We start from the raw sequence: 14266 nt of genomic DNA, 5'->3' as shown, positions 1-14266 counted from the left end.
TGGGAAGGAAAAATGCAAGTCACCCGTACATACTAAATGGTAAAACACTCGGTAACACTGACATGGAAAAGGATCTAGGAATTTTAATAAACAGCAAACTAAGCAGCAAAAACCAGTGTCAGGCAGCTGCTGCCAAGGCCAACAAGATAATGGGTTGCATCAGAAGGGGCATAGATTCCCGTGATATGAACATAGTCCTACCACTTTACAAATCGCTAGTCAGACCACACATGGAGTACTGTGTACAGTTCTGGGCTCCTGTAAACAAGGCAGACATAGCAGAGCTGGAGAGGGTTCAGAGGAGGGCAACTAAAGTAATAACTGGAATGGGGCAACTACAGTACCCTGAAAGATTATCAAAATTAGGGTTATTCACTTTAGAAAAAAGACGACTGAGGGGAGATCTAATTAATATGTATAAATATATCAGGGGTCAGTACAGAGATCTATCCCATCAGCTATTTATCCCCAGGACTGTGACTGTGACGAGGGGACATCCTCTGCATCTGGAGGAAAGAAGGTTTGTACACAAACATAGAAGAGGATTCTTTACGGTAAGAGCAGTGAGACTATGGAACTCTCTGCCTGAGGAGGTGGTGATGGTGAGTACAATAAAGGAATTCAAGAGGGGTCTGGACGTATTTCTGGAGCTTAATAATATTACAGGCTATAGCTACTAGAGAGGGGTCGTTGATCCAGGGAGTTATTCTGATTGCATGATTGGAGTCGGGAAGGAATTTTTTATTCCCCTAAAGTGGAGAAAATTGGCTTCTACCTCACAGGGTTTTTTGCCTCCTCTGGATCAACTTGCAGGATAACAGGCCGAACTGGATGGACAAATGTCTTTTTTCGGCCTTATGTACTATGTTACTATGTTACTATCTGACAAGTGCTTACAACCCACATATTAGATTGTAACATAATGTGAATTCAAAAGATTTTTGAATTAATAAGCTTACACAGGCTAAGTGAATAAATATATTTACTAAGTGTGATTAAATATAAGATAACATAGACAAATTACATACTGAATAATAAAAAGTAAATACATCACTAGCCTAAATGGGGGGAGACTCTGTCGATCATGCTGTAACACATTTATTTATTTTATGCACTTATATAGCGCTACTATATTCCGCAGTGCTTTACAGACATTAGCATCAAACTGTCCCCAATGGGGCTCACAATCTAAGGTCCCTATTGGTATGTCTTTTAGACCATGTTATAACTAGAGATGAGCGGATCGAATCCCACGAAGTGGAATTCGATCCGAATTTCAGGATAAATTTGATTCGCATAGAAGCCGATTTTCCTCGTTCTTCGTGTCAGCGAATCGATTTAACTTGAAATAGTATAAAAATAAAAAATAAAAATAAATTTACCCCCTCCATTTGCTCGTGACAGGCCGCCAGCCTCTATCTTGCTTGAAGATCTTGGTTGAAATCCCGAGCGACACGAGATTACATCATCAGCCAGCCGGCGTGATGAAGTAATCTCGCCAACCAGCACAGGATTTCGGCCGAGATCTTCAAGCAAATGGAGGCGGCAAGATTGATAAAAATAAAATGTATTGTTAATTTTACACTCAGATGCCGCCATATTGTATGAACGCGGCATCTGAGGGGTACAATGATGGGGACGGCGCTATCGCAGCTCCCTGTGATTGCACCCACTACTTAAAAAATAAATGTGCTTCGTGACAAAGTAATTAGTCATAAAGCAAATTGTTTTGTGAAATTTGGCAAATCAACCGAATCGAACTTTTAAGAAATTCGCTCATCTCTAGTTATAACACCATACCAACACCCAGGGTGTACCAGAGATATGGCAAATCAATACTTACATCCTACCTACAATGAAGTTTCAGGTGGAGACCCCCAAATCTATGTGTGTCACAGAGTGTGACAAACTGCCATTTGCCACTGGGCATTGTAGAGGACTTATGGCTAGCCTCCTGCCCTACGACTATGGCCCCGGGACATGTTGCCCTTCAGGAACAGTGTGACAGAACTGTGCCGCATGTCTGGACTGTTGGTGGGACCGAACGCGGTCAGCGGTGTATGCTGTGGATTCTGTGGAGCTGGAATCGGATGCGCAGATACACGAACGCCGCTGACCCTTACCTTCTTCCATACTGAACTTTCAGCTCCAGAGACTAAGTCTCGTTCGAAGATGGGACTTAGTCGTTTTTCTGCATGAAATTGACCGACCGCACAGCCCAAATCTATGGAACTGTTTTGGGCAGGAAATTGTGCTTGCGGTCGGTCATAAAGGACTTCCACTAAACTTTTGATCCGCTGGAGGGATTTGTGTGATTTTTGGAAGTGTTTATGTTTGATGTATGCTGAGTTTAAATATGTAAATTTTATGGAGATGGAATGTATGGTTTTAAAGTTACAGTGTATGTTTAAAAACTGTATTTTTACTGTCTGTGATAGTTATGTTAATCCATAATTATATCCCAGACAGAAGGGAGGAATTTGGGTGGTGATTCCTCTCCTATTGTTCCCACATGTGTATTGGTGATTTCCCTTTGTCCTGGGAGATAATTGAATTGTTCTTCGGGTGTCTCCAGGGCAGAGAGGAGGAAACCATGATGCATTGTGGGGACCTGCATAAATACGGGCGGGTAGCCCTCAATAAAGAGTTCAGTTCAGTTCAGTTCATGTTTTTCTAACCCTTCAAAACGCAGCCTTGTCTCGTTATTGGAGGGAATTGCTGCATCACGCTGGGGATTGCTATGCTCTGCATATTCCCTGGAGGAGAGATCTTTCCCACACGGTCCTGAATGCTGGAGGTTCATTCAGGGTGGAAGGAAGACGGCGCGGCTCCAGTTAAGCTACGGCGGTTGTGGAGTCTGCGGTGCTTGTGGTGTCCAGTGCGGTGCTTGTGGTCCTCGGCGCAAGCTAGGAAGCATCCATTAACGGAAGCGGATCCGTTACACAGAGTTTAAACCTTTTAGCCTCTCCTCCAGTGTGCAGCACACTTGTCTCGGAGATCACTCAGGAATATGATCTTATCAGCACAATGGGGAGATGGGTACTTATCTAACCCACTACATTACCACAGAAACTTTATTATACATATTAAAAGTAATATAAAAAAAACTAAATTAAAGGGGACAAAACCAATCAGTACTTAAAAATACCCTTGCAATACTTACGTAGACATTACATGCACACACACACAGGGAAAAGACTTATAAAGTGGTTACTTTACTATCAGTTATATACTCTTTGATACACAATTCCAAAAAACTATTCTGTTGTAGCTGGAGTCAGGTCAGGAAATGAAAATCTTAGAGCCTGGAGATCTGAAGAATTCACTGGTGCATGTGCAGTTTGGATCCCAGCATCTAGGAAGGTACTTTCCCTGATGCTAAATTCTGAACTGCACATGCGCTGATCCAAAATCCACCAGTGGATACTTTCCCTGATGCTGAGTTCCAAACTGTGCAATTCGACCCCACTGCTGCATGTGCAGTTCAGATCTCAGCATCAAGAAAAATACAGTTTTCCCAATGCGGAATCCAGATGTGCACATTCTCTGGTGAATGTGCTGGGATTACAGGACCAGACAGAATGACAGTAAGGATGCCTAGCCCTGTCACTCAAGCGGAGTGGGGGGGGGGCTAAGTGGGAAAGGAGTGGTGAAACATTGCTCTGAGGGTCTAGGCTCAGACCTTGGGGCTTTGAAGACCTAAAAAAGAAAATAGAATAAATACATATTTCTCTAAAATGGGGCCATAGATTTGGACTACTAAGTGATCATTTACCAGTATGTCTGCTTTAATAGGGTTGAGTATGCTGACAGATGCTCATTAAGACCTCATTCACATCTGTCAAGCAGATTCTGCACAAAAGTTGGTTGTCGGCTGGACACAAAACCTTTGCATGCAACGATTTTTGTCCGGCCAAAAGACAGCATTTTATAGTCAATAGGGATCCGGCAGTGATCTGTTGAATCCAACAATACCAGATCCGGAACAGTCTGTCGGAAAAGTTCAGCGGAGATGTGAACACAGACTTAGTAGTTATGGGTAAGCACTTGCTGAATGGCTAATCTTTCAGCAGCTGCTTTAGCGAATCTCTTTAAATGTAATGACTGGATATTTGTAGGTAATTCCACTCATAATAATAGCTTTATATGAAAGAACTATTATAGAAATAAGTTTTGCAGACATAATGGCAAGTAGCAATGCAATTTGCTATTGCTTCATTAAATGTATGTGTTGAAAATACATATAATGACTATTATGACCAATATTGTTATTATTATTAATAATTTTTATTATTTTTCAGCCTAGAATTCTATTACCAGTCACCACATAGTAATTACACTTTACAACCTTGGAATTTTTAATAAAATGGAAAGTTCCTCGTGCAGCCACAGACAGACCAGATCACTGCACAATTCTGAGTAAAAGACGTGTTTGCAATGTGTAGGTCACAGCAAATACAAGGATCTCAGCTTCTCTAGACAATGCTTTACAGCACGTTTCCTGAAAATAACAATTACTATTTACAATTTTAACCTTTATGAAATGTCATCCAGCTTTGCAGTTCAACACGTTTCAAAGATTTGTGGAGGCATCTTTATTTTCTGGCTGAATTGTCCTACATGGAGACACGGTGTGCTGTGTCTTTCTCTGTGACTTGCTGTACACTGTGATCTTCTTCTTCGGTGCACTAGAGAGCACTATTAATATTTTATTGCAATATTTGTGATACTTTATATACTGAGCAAGGTGCTAAGTTTATGACTTATAGTGACCCATTGAACTATCACAGCTTTTAGTGCTAAGTTCATGACTTATAGTGACCCATTGAACTATCACAGCTTTTGATGTAATGCAAGTAACTTTGTAGCCTCAGAATGAGACATTTTAATGATAATGCTTAATATTGTGTACTCAGTAAAGTATTTTAGGTAAGTGTTTTAAGTATGTTCACTACAGCAAGTTGCCGGAGTGGCAGGGTAGCAAATTGGGAGAAGTTTATCAAAAGTGGTGCAAATGAAAATTGGCTTAGTTGCCCATAGCAACATATCACAAATCAGTAGTATGCCTCAATGATAGCTGGTATATTTAATACTTAACTTTTAATGAAGAGATTCAAAAATAGGTTCATATTAATATGAAAATCATAGAAACATAAAAAAACTCATAGAAGTGCAGATACTGACTCCTGTTTTTCAGGAGCAATGGAGAACCAGGAGCAGACAGATTGCCAGAGGGGTCGAAACAGAGCCGAATCACTTAACCTAGTGCATCCATACTTGGCCTCAAGTGTCTCTATGCCCAGGTAGGGGAGCACCTGTTCTGATAAGGGTGATCCGATGAGCTGTCCCTTCACTTTCTAGGATTCCCTACCTACACCCTGATACAGCAGTTACCGACTCTGTAAGGGAGTCTAAGCATTGACTTAGGAGGGAAGAGCCTATGCAACTAGTCATATATTTGGTGGAAGGGTGCATGACACTAACCTTGCTTGCCTCTATAACGTGTTGGTTGTCTCCTCAGTTCGTTGTTTGAACTTCTGTGTTGCATTACTAATATTTTGATGTAACTAATTGTGACCATTCACATTCACAACGTAATCCTGGTTGTGATGTCTCAACTACTACCCATCAGTCCCCACATTTGATTATAGCTATGAGTGGTGTAGCTATTGAGCTCACCACTCATCTGCTCCTAATGGATATGCTTTGACATTGCCTCCAGCATCTTGTTTTTGTAGTTAAAGAATGGAAGCTCCAGTTATATTTTCATAATTAGTAAAATGGACCTACCAGGAGGATACACACTAAAGATCACCAGTGATAACATTATTACTGTATACGGGTCAAATAAATATAAAAGCAGTTCTCTGTTTCATTGCCTATATGTAGCGCTGAAGGTCTCCAGGTGAAGTGGGTACTTTTCACACCTTAAGTCAACAAAATCAAAGAAGAGAGATTGCACTGCTCAGAAAATCCAGACGATATCCAAATTATAATGGAGTCATGCACAGCATCCAGATATAGACGAACATTGAAGCGGCCAGCAGAAATCCCTTTTGCTTCCAATTCAGTCCTTCTATAGGAACTAAAAATTGCTCAAATAGTGAAGAACCACCAACAAAACTAAAATGAACTTTTTTCATTATACTCACAAATGTGACAAGGAAATAGGCATATAGTAAAGTTGCATTATCCCTCGTGTCTTTGCTCGACCTAAGTTTTGCTTTTGCTTCGTCATGTGCCCCTGACGAAGCGAAAGTTCATTTGGTTCCTATAGAAGTACTGAATTGGAAGCAAAAGGGATTTATGTTGGCCGCTTCAATGTTCGTCTATATCTGGATGCTATGCATGACTCCATTATAATTTGGATATTGTTTGGATTTTCTGAGCAGTGCGGTCTCTCTTCTTTGATTTTGCTGTAGAGGGTTCAAAATTACACATTACTTCCTGCTCCTCAACTCTTGGCTAAAGTTTTTCTTCATAGATTAGGCCTGCTCCCTAAATGCACTTTGTACTTAATGCTTGTAATACTAAGAACTTTTTCCTTTCTTTCAGATCCAAAAATAGGAAGATGCAGTTCTCATTATTTTAAAATTAGGCTGAGTTCACACTTCAGTTATTTGGTCAGTTATTTCCATCAGTTATTGTGAGCCAAAACCAGTAGTGAAGCCTACTCAGAGATAAGGTATAATGGCAAGATTTCCACCTGTTCTGTGTTTTTGAACTGAACCTGGTTTTGGCTCATAATCAAATATAAAAAAGAAATGCAACTGACCTGAGTAATCATTTGCTCTTAGTTAACGCCACATGCACACGACCGTTGTTATGGTCCGCATCCGAGCCGCATTTTTTGCGGCTCGGGTGCGGAATATTCACTTCAATGGGGCTGTAAAAGATGCGGACAGCACTCCGTGTGCTGTCTGCATCGTTGCACCGTTCCGTGGCCCAGCAAAAAAATATAGCATGTCCTATTCTTGTCCATTGCCTTTCTACAATGGGCTGCCCGTTCCGTTCCGCAAATTGCGGAAGACACATGGACGGCTTCAGTTTTTTGCGGATCCGCGGTTTGCAGACCGCTAAAAACGGCACGGTCGTGTGCATGAGGCCTAACTCGAAGAATAATTCAATCAACAAATCTCTACATTTCACAAAATTGTAAAGTCAAGCTAAGGACTGTTAAATATTTCAGTGCACTTCACAATGTGACCTCTGTCATTTTCTGCAAATGAACATAATGCGAGAAAAGCTCTAAGTAATTTCAGCTTCAAGAATTTTACACACACACACATACAGTGCATATATATATATATATATATATATATATATATTACGGTATAAATTCATAAATAATGACTTAGAATACCATTAACCACCTCAGCCCCCAGTGCTTAAACACCCTGAATGACCAGGCCACTTTTTACACTTCTGACCTACACTACTTTCACCGTTTATTGCTCGGTCATGCAACTTACCACCCAAATGAATTTTACCTCCTTTTCTTCTCACTAATAGAGCTTTCATTTGGTGGTATTTCATTGCTGCTGACATTTTTACTTTTTTTGTTATTAATCGAAATTTAACGATTTTTTTTGCAAAAAAATGACATTTTTCACTTTCAGTAGTAAAATTTTGCAAAAAAAACGACATCCATATAGAAATTTTGCTCTAAATTTATAGTTCTACATGTCTTTGATAAAAAAAAAATGTTTGGGTAAAAAAAAAATGGTTTGGGTAAAAGTTATAGCGTTTACAAACTATGGTACAAAAATGTGAATTTCCGCTTTTTGAAGCAGCTCTGACTTTCTGAGCACCTGTCATGTTTCCTGAGGTTCTACAATGCCCAGACAGTACAAACACCCCACAAATGACCCCATTTCTGAAAGTACACACCCTAAGGTATTCGCTGATGGGCATAGTGAGTTCATAGAACTTTTTATTTTTTGTCACAAGTTAGCGGAAAATTATGATTTTTTTTTTTTTTTTTTTTTTCTTACAAAGTCTCATATTCCACTAACTTGTGACAAAAAATAAAAAGTTTTATGAACTCACTATGCCCATCAGCGAATACCTTGGGGTCTCTTCTTTCCAAAATGGGGTCACTTGTGGGGTAGTTATACTGCCCTGGCATTCTAGGGGCCCAAATGTGTGGTAAGGAGTTTGAAATCAAATTCTGTAAAAAATGACCTGTGAAATCCGAAAGGTGCTCTTTGGAATATGGGCCCCTTTGCCCACCTAGGCTGCAAAAAAGTGTCACACATCTGGTATCTCCGTACTCAGGAGAAGGTGGGGAATGTGTTTTGGGGTGTCATTTTATATATACCCATGCTGGGGGGGTGATCAATGACAGGGGGGTTGATCAATGACAGGGGGGTTGATCAATGACAGGGGGGTGATCAGGGAGTCTATATGGGGTGATCACCACAGTCATTGATCACGCCCCTGTAAGGCTTCATTCAGACGTCCGGATGCGTTTTGCGGATCCGATCCATCTATCAGTGCATCCGTAAAAATCATGCGGACATCTGAATGGAGCTTTACAGGGGGGTGATCAGGGAGTCTATATGGGGTGATCACCACAGTCATTGATCATGCCCCTGTAAGGCTTCATTCAGACGTCCGGATGCGTTTTGAGGATCGGATCCATCTATCAGTGCATCCGTAAAAATCATGCGGACATCTGAATGGAGCTTTACAGGGGGGTGATCAGGGAGTCTATATGGGGTGATCACCACAGTCATTGATCATGCCCCTGTAAGGCTTCATTCAGACGTCCGGATGCGTTTTGCGGATCGGATCCATCTATCAGTGCATCCGTAAAAATCATGCGGACATCTGAATGGAGCTTTACAGGGGGGTGATCAGGGAGTCTATATGGGGTGATCACCACAGTCATTGATCATGCCCCTGTAAGGCTTCATTCAGACGTCCGGATGCGTTTTGAGGATCGGATCCATCTATCAGTGCATCCGTAAAAATCATGCGGACGTCTGAATGGAGCTTTACAGGGGGTTGATCAATGACAGGGGTGTAATCAATGACAGGGGGGGTGATCAGGGAGTCTATATGGGGTGATAACCACAGTCATTGATCACGCCCCTGTAAGGCTTCATTCAGACGTCCGGATGCGTTTTGCGGATCTGATCCATCTATCAGTGGATCCGTAAAAATCATGCGGACATCTGAATGGAGCTTTACAGGGGGGTAATCAATGACAGGGGGGTGATCAATGACAGGGGGGTGATCAGGGAGTCTATATGGGGTGATCAGGGGTGATCAGGGGCTAATAAGGGGTTAATAAGTGACGGGGGGGGGGTGTAGTGTAGTGTAGTGGTGCTTGGTGGGACTTTACTGAGCTACCTGTGTCCTCTGGTGGTCGATCCAAACAAATGGGACCACCAGAGGACCAGGTAGCAGGTATATTAGACGCTGTTATCAAAACAGCGTCTAATATACCTGTTAGGGGTTAAAAAAAACACATCTCCAGCCTGCCAGCGAACGATCGCCGCTGGCAGGCTGGAGATCCACTCTCTTACCTTCCGTTCCTGTGAGCGCGCGCGCCTGTGTGCGCGCGTTCACAGGAAATCTCGCCCATCGCGAGATGACGCATATATGCGTGACTCTGCGCAGGGCTGCCACCTCCGGAACGCGATCCTGCGTTAGGCGGTCCGGAGGTGGTTAAAGATTTCCATCTGGGTTACAAAAGGTCCCCTGCTGCTTTCCCTTTCAAAAACTCACACAATACCATTAAGAAAATAAACAAAAAGTACTTACTGCTTACAAGGTCTGGGAATGAAGGTCTGAAGAACTTTCCAAAATATCAGCAATTATTTGTTTCTTTTTTCCCCCCAAGAATTTTGGGTATAATATCTTCATATGATGCTGGGGTAAATTAGTTTATGCCTAATGTTCTGCCCAGCTGAGTTAGAGAATCATTACCGATCACGTCTGCCTCAGTCTTAGTATTTCTGAAGTGTTTAGTGTGGTCATAGCACCATCTAGCAGTGTTAAGTTGTATTACACTTTGTTTTTCCTGTTACAAAGACTACTGCATTCTGGGTGGTGCACTACATTGTGGGAGTGCAAAGCATTCTGGGAAAGAGAATTCTCCAGTCTCCAGGACACATCAGAACAGCTGTCCTTTTGCATATCTCCTTCTTAAACTTCACCATCCTTGTAAAATCATATCTGGTGAGAGATCTACCTTGTTTCAGGGATATCGTGTGTTGCAGAGCTGTTCAGCTAGTTGTAATTGTTACTCAGGGAGTTGTTATTCCTGTTAGCTAGCCATGTACATCTTATGTAAAGGGAACTATTTTACCATGTACTTCAGTGTTAATACAAATTATAGTACATGCTATCTATACTTTATACTTATGCTGGCTATTTGTAATCTTGTAGTTTTACCAAACAAACCTTTTACCAATCAATCACACTTGTGCAATCTTTCACTCACGCTCATCGCACAGAGAGTACAACCTGTTAACCAATAAACAAGTTAGACTATAAAGAATAGTCCTCTTATTTGGAAGACAGGAATGGTTTATGCTCAATGTCTGACTGCACACAGTGTGAACGTGTATGAAGACAGAACACCTAAAAAGCTTAAATGAGTTTTTCACGTGTTCTGAAAAATAATCTGAAGTTCTTTTAAATTCAATGTTTTGAGAATATCACCTTTTAGGACACTTTTGGGGGAAAGTTTTGTTTTCCCCAGCAGTCAATATCATCAATATTTTTTGGTCACATTAAAGGTTATGGGCACCATTTTAGGCAATTTATTATTATTATTATTATTATTATTATTATTATTATTATTATTCAACAGCCTTCACTTTCAGTGTATCTGAAGAACATTTATTTCTGTTATACAGTGAATCAATCAGAGAGCTTTTATGTTGGCTTGATCTGTACTTTCCTATACACTCAGAGCTAAATTCTTAACAGTTTAATACTAATTTAGCTCTGGTGAGTGTTTATGAGCTGTCAGCAGTTAAGAGATAAGAGCTACAGATCCAACAGACACAGCATCTCTCTGGGGGATAAACTGTAAAGAAAAAAATAAATAATCTGCAGAGACATTAAAATTCCAGGCTGTGGAGCAAAGTCTCTTGAAAATATTTAATCAAGATCAACGAAAATGAGTGAAATGCAATAATAAAACGAAAATGCCCTGAATGTGTCCATAACCTTTAATGTTACCAAATATTGATGATTTTCGATGGGGTGAGTGATGGAGAAAAAATTACTTTTTTCTTGGGTTGCTTTGTTTTTATGGCCAATACAGAGAAAGCTGCTGTGCATGAATGAGAGAGGTTGGCATGATTAACACATCATGAATGGTGAGTAGAGTTGAGCGAACCCGAACTGTAAAGTTCGGGTTTGTACCGAACTTTAGGATTTTTGGACCCCGGACCCGAAGATTTCAGTAAAAATTTGGGTTCGGGTTCGGTGTTCGGCTATTTTATGGCGCTTTTTGAAAGGCTGCAGAGCAGCCAATCAACAAGCGTTTAACTCTGTGCCCTTAGAAGCCATCACAGCCATGCCTACTAACATGCGGCATGGCTGCGATTGGCCAGTGCAGCATTTGACCCAGCCACTATATAAGCTGGAGTCACGTAGCGCTGCACGTCACTCTGCTGTTACTAGTGTAGGGAGAGGATGCTGCTGCTGTGAAGGAGAGAATAGGAAAGAATCTTCAATCAGAAGTGCTTGTTAACTTAGCGATCTACATAGATTTAGTTTTGTGGGTGCAGGGCACAATCTTTTTACCCTGCCCTGAGCCCAGTGACACAGAAAAAGAACTTTAATCCGTCTGTTAGTTAGGTGGGTAGTGGTGGCCATTTTATGCAAGCTCAGTACACCAGCACAAGTGCTTTTGTGACATTCAAATCCAAGCTTGAAATATTGCAATAATAATCTGGGTTTAAAAAAACTAAATTTTTTGGCAATATCCTACATCTGGTGCATTTGCAGCATTTGTCACTGTGCAATTTAAGCTAGAAATACAGCTAAAAAACACCCTTTTTGGGCAAAATACTAAATTTTACAGCCCTTTCTGCATCTGTACGTGTGAAATTCAAGCGTTATATACTGCTGTCATATTCTGTTATTAAAAAAACACCCATTTTGGGGCAAAGTACTTAATATTGCAGCCTTTTCTGCATCGGTGATTGTTAAAACAAGCTTGAAATACTTCAATAATTTTCTGGGTTTTAAAAAACACCCATTTTTGGCAATACCCTCCATCTTGGGCCTCTGACGCATTAGTCAGAGTGCAATTTAAGCTAGAAATACAGCTATAATTTTCTGGGTTTAAAAAAAAAACCCTATTTGGGCAAAATACTAAATTTTACAGCCCTTGCTGCATCTGTACGTGTGAAATTCAAGTGTTATATACTGCTGTCATATTCTGTTATTCAAAAGACACCCTTTTTGTGCAAAATACTTAATTTGCGGCCTTGTCTGCATCTGTCAGTGTGAGATACATGCACAAGTGAAACCCCTTTCTCAGGTGCAAATAGGCGACAGAACCTTTAGCGGTATTTGGTCGGGCCTAATGCGGCTCTATGAATGGTGAGGCCAAAACAAGTACAGGTGATAGTAGATTGGGTTGCTGACAGTGCCTCCAGTACCTTTACATTGTCTCCCACCCAGTCTCCTGCTGAAAGATCAGAGTTGGCACCTGCAGCCGATGTCCATCAGTCTTTCACCTCACCCCCTTGCAAATCAGCCAAGCAGTCTGAGCCCCAAGACAATCAGCAGTCTCTTCTGCTTTTTTGATGACTCTGCTAGCAGGGTTTCACAGGGCCATCCACATAGCCCTGCCCCAGAAGTGGAAGAAATTGAGTGCACCAATGCCCAACCACTTATCTTTCAAGATGAGTACATGGGAGGACCACCGCAGCACGTCTCGGATGATGACGAAACACAGGTGCCAACTGCTGTGGCTTTCGAAAATGTGCAGACCGACAAGGAAGGCAGGGGTGAAGACTGGGTGGAAGATGATCTGGAGGACGATGAGGTCCTCGACCCCACATGGAATCAAGGTCATGCGAGTGACCTGGGTAGTTCAGAGGAAGAGGCGGTGGTTGCACAGAGCCACCAGCACAGCAGAAGAGGGAGCAGGGTGCAAAAGCGGAACCATGTTGTCCGAGTTGTACGCCACGTTTACAGACTGACAAAAACAGCCTGTATAAAACATAAAGGATGGCCTCATTCACATTGTGGTACAATTGTTCAGGTAGTGGGACTCCTACACTCATAAAGTATATGCACTAAGTGAAAGGGCTGCCAAAAAATACAAGGAATCGGCACTCCAAAACACCCTTTGTTACACATAAAGGAGGGCATCACACACACCCTTGAAAAATTATGATTAATGGCCTGCTGGTGACCCTCAAAAACATTTGGAGCAAGGGCCTGCTGATCTGACCATCTAAAATCTTTGGGGGCGAGGGCCTGCTGCCGCATTGGTGACTCTACATAACCTCTGGGCAATTGCACGTCCCCGTGACTGCGACGATCCATTTGGATGTCTGCCCTATAAACTTTCAATATTCTTTTCTGCGCCTACCATGGTGATCACGGGTAACGGGGAATCAGGGTTCGATGCCGGAGAGGGAGCTTGATAAAGGGATACCACATCCAAGGGAGGTCAATGGCTGAAATCTGATTGGCTGTTGTTGCCTTGCCACTTTTTTTTACTAATTGTGAACCACCCAGAGAGGGTGGGTCAAGTTATTAAAGTACAAGAATCCAAGGAAGGTAGCAGGCAGGCGCAATTACCCACTCCCGACTCGGGGAGGTAGTGACGATAAATAACAATACAGCACTCCTAAGCGGCCCTGTTATTGGAATGAGTACACTTTCTGTTAACGAGGATCTATTGGAGGGCAAGTCTGGTGCCAGCAGCCAACTTGCTCCCGGCCTCCACAACGTTCACCCAGTGTGCGATCATGGTGAGGATTGTGTTGACCAGACTATTGGCTACTGAGACTGGACTTGTAGGTGAGGGCCTCCTGCCGCTTTGTTGACGCTAGATAACTTCTAGGTGATCGTACGTCCCTGTGACGGCGACGATCCATTTGGATGTCTGCCCTATCAACTTTGGAGCAATTTTTCAACAAGGACCTTCTGGTATAGCACTGTTTTGCTTGTCCTCTCCACCAGAGGAATGAGAGATGAGAAGTTCTCTTTGTAGCGGGGGTCGAGAAGGGTGAACAACCAGTAATCCGTGTTGTCTAAAATGCGTATAACGCGCGGGTCA

Source organism: Bufo bufo, chromosome 3 (genome assembly GCF_905171765.1).
Source record: "Bufo bufo chromosome 3, aBufBuf1.1, whole genome shotgun sequence".
Classification (NCBI taxonomy): domain Eukaryota; kingdom Metazoa; phylum Chordata; class Amphibia; order Anura; family Bufonidae; genus Bufo; species Bufo bufo.
This window is presented reverse-complemented; position numbering follows the sequence as displayed.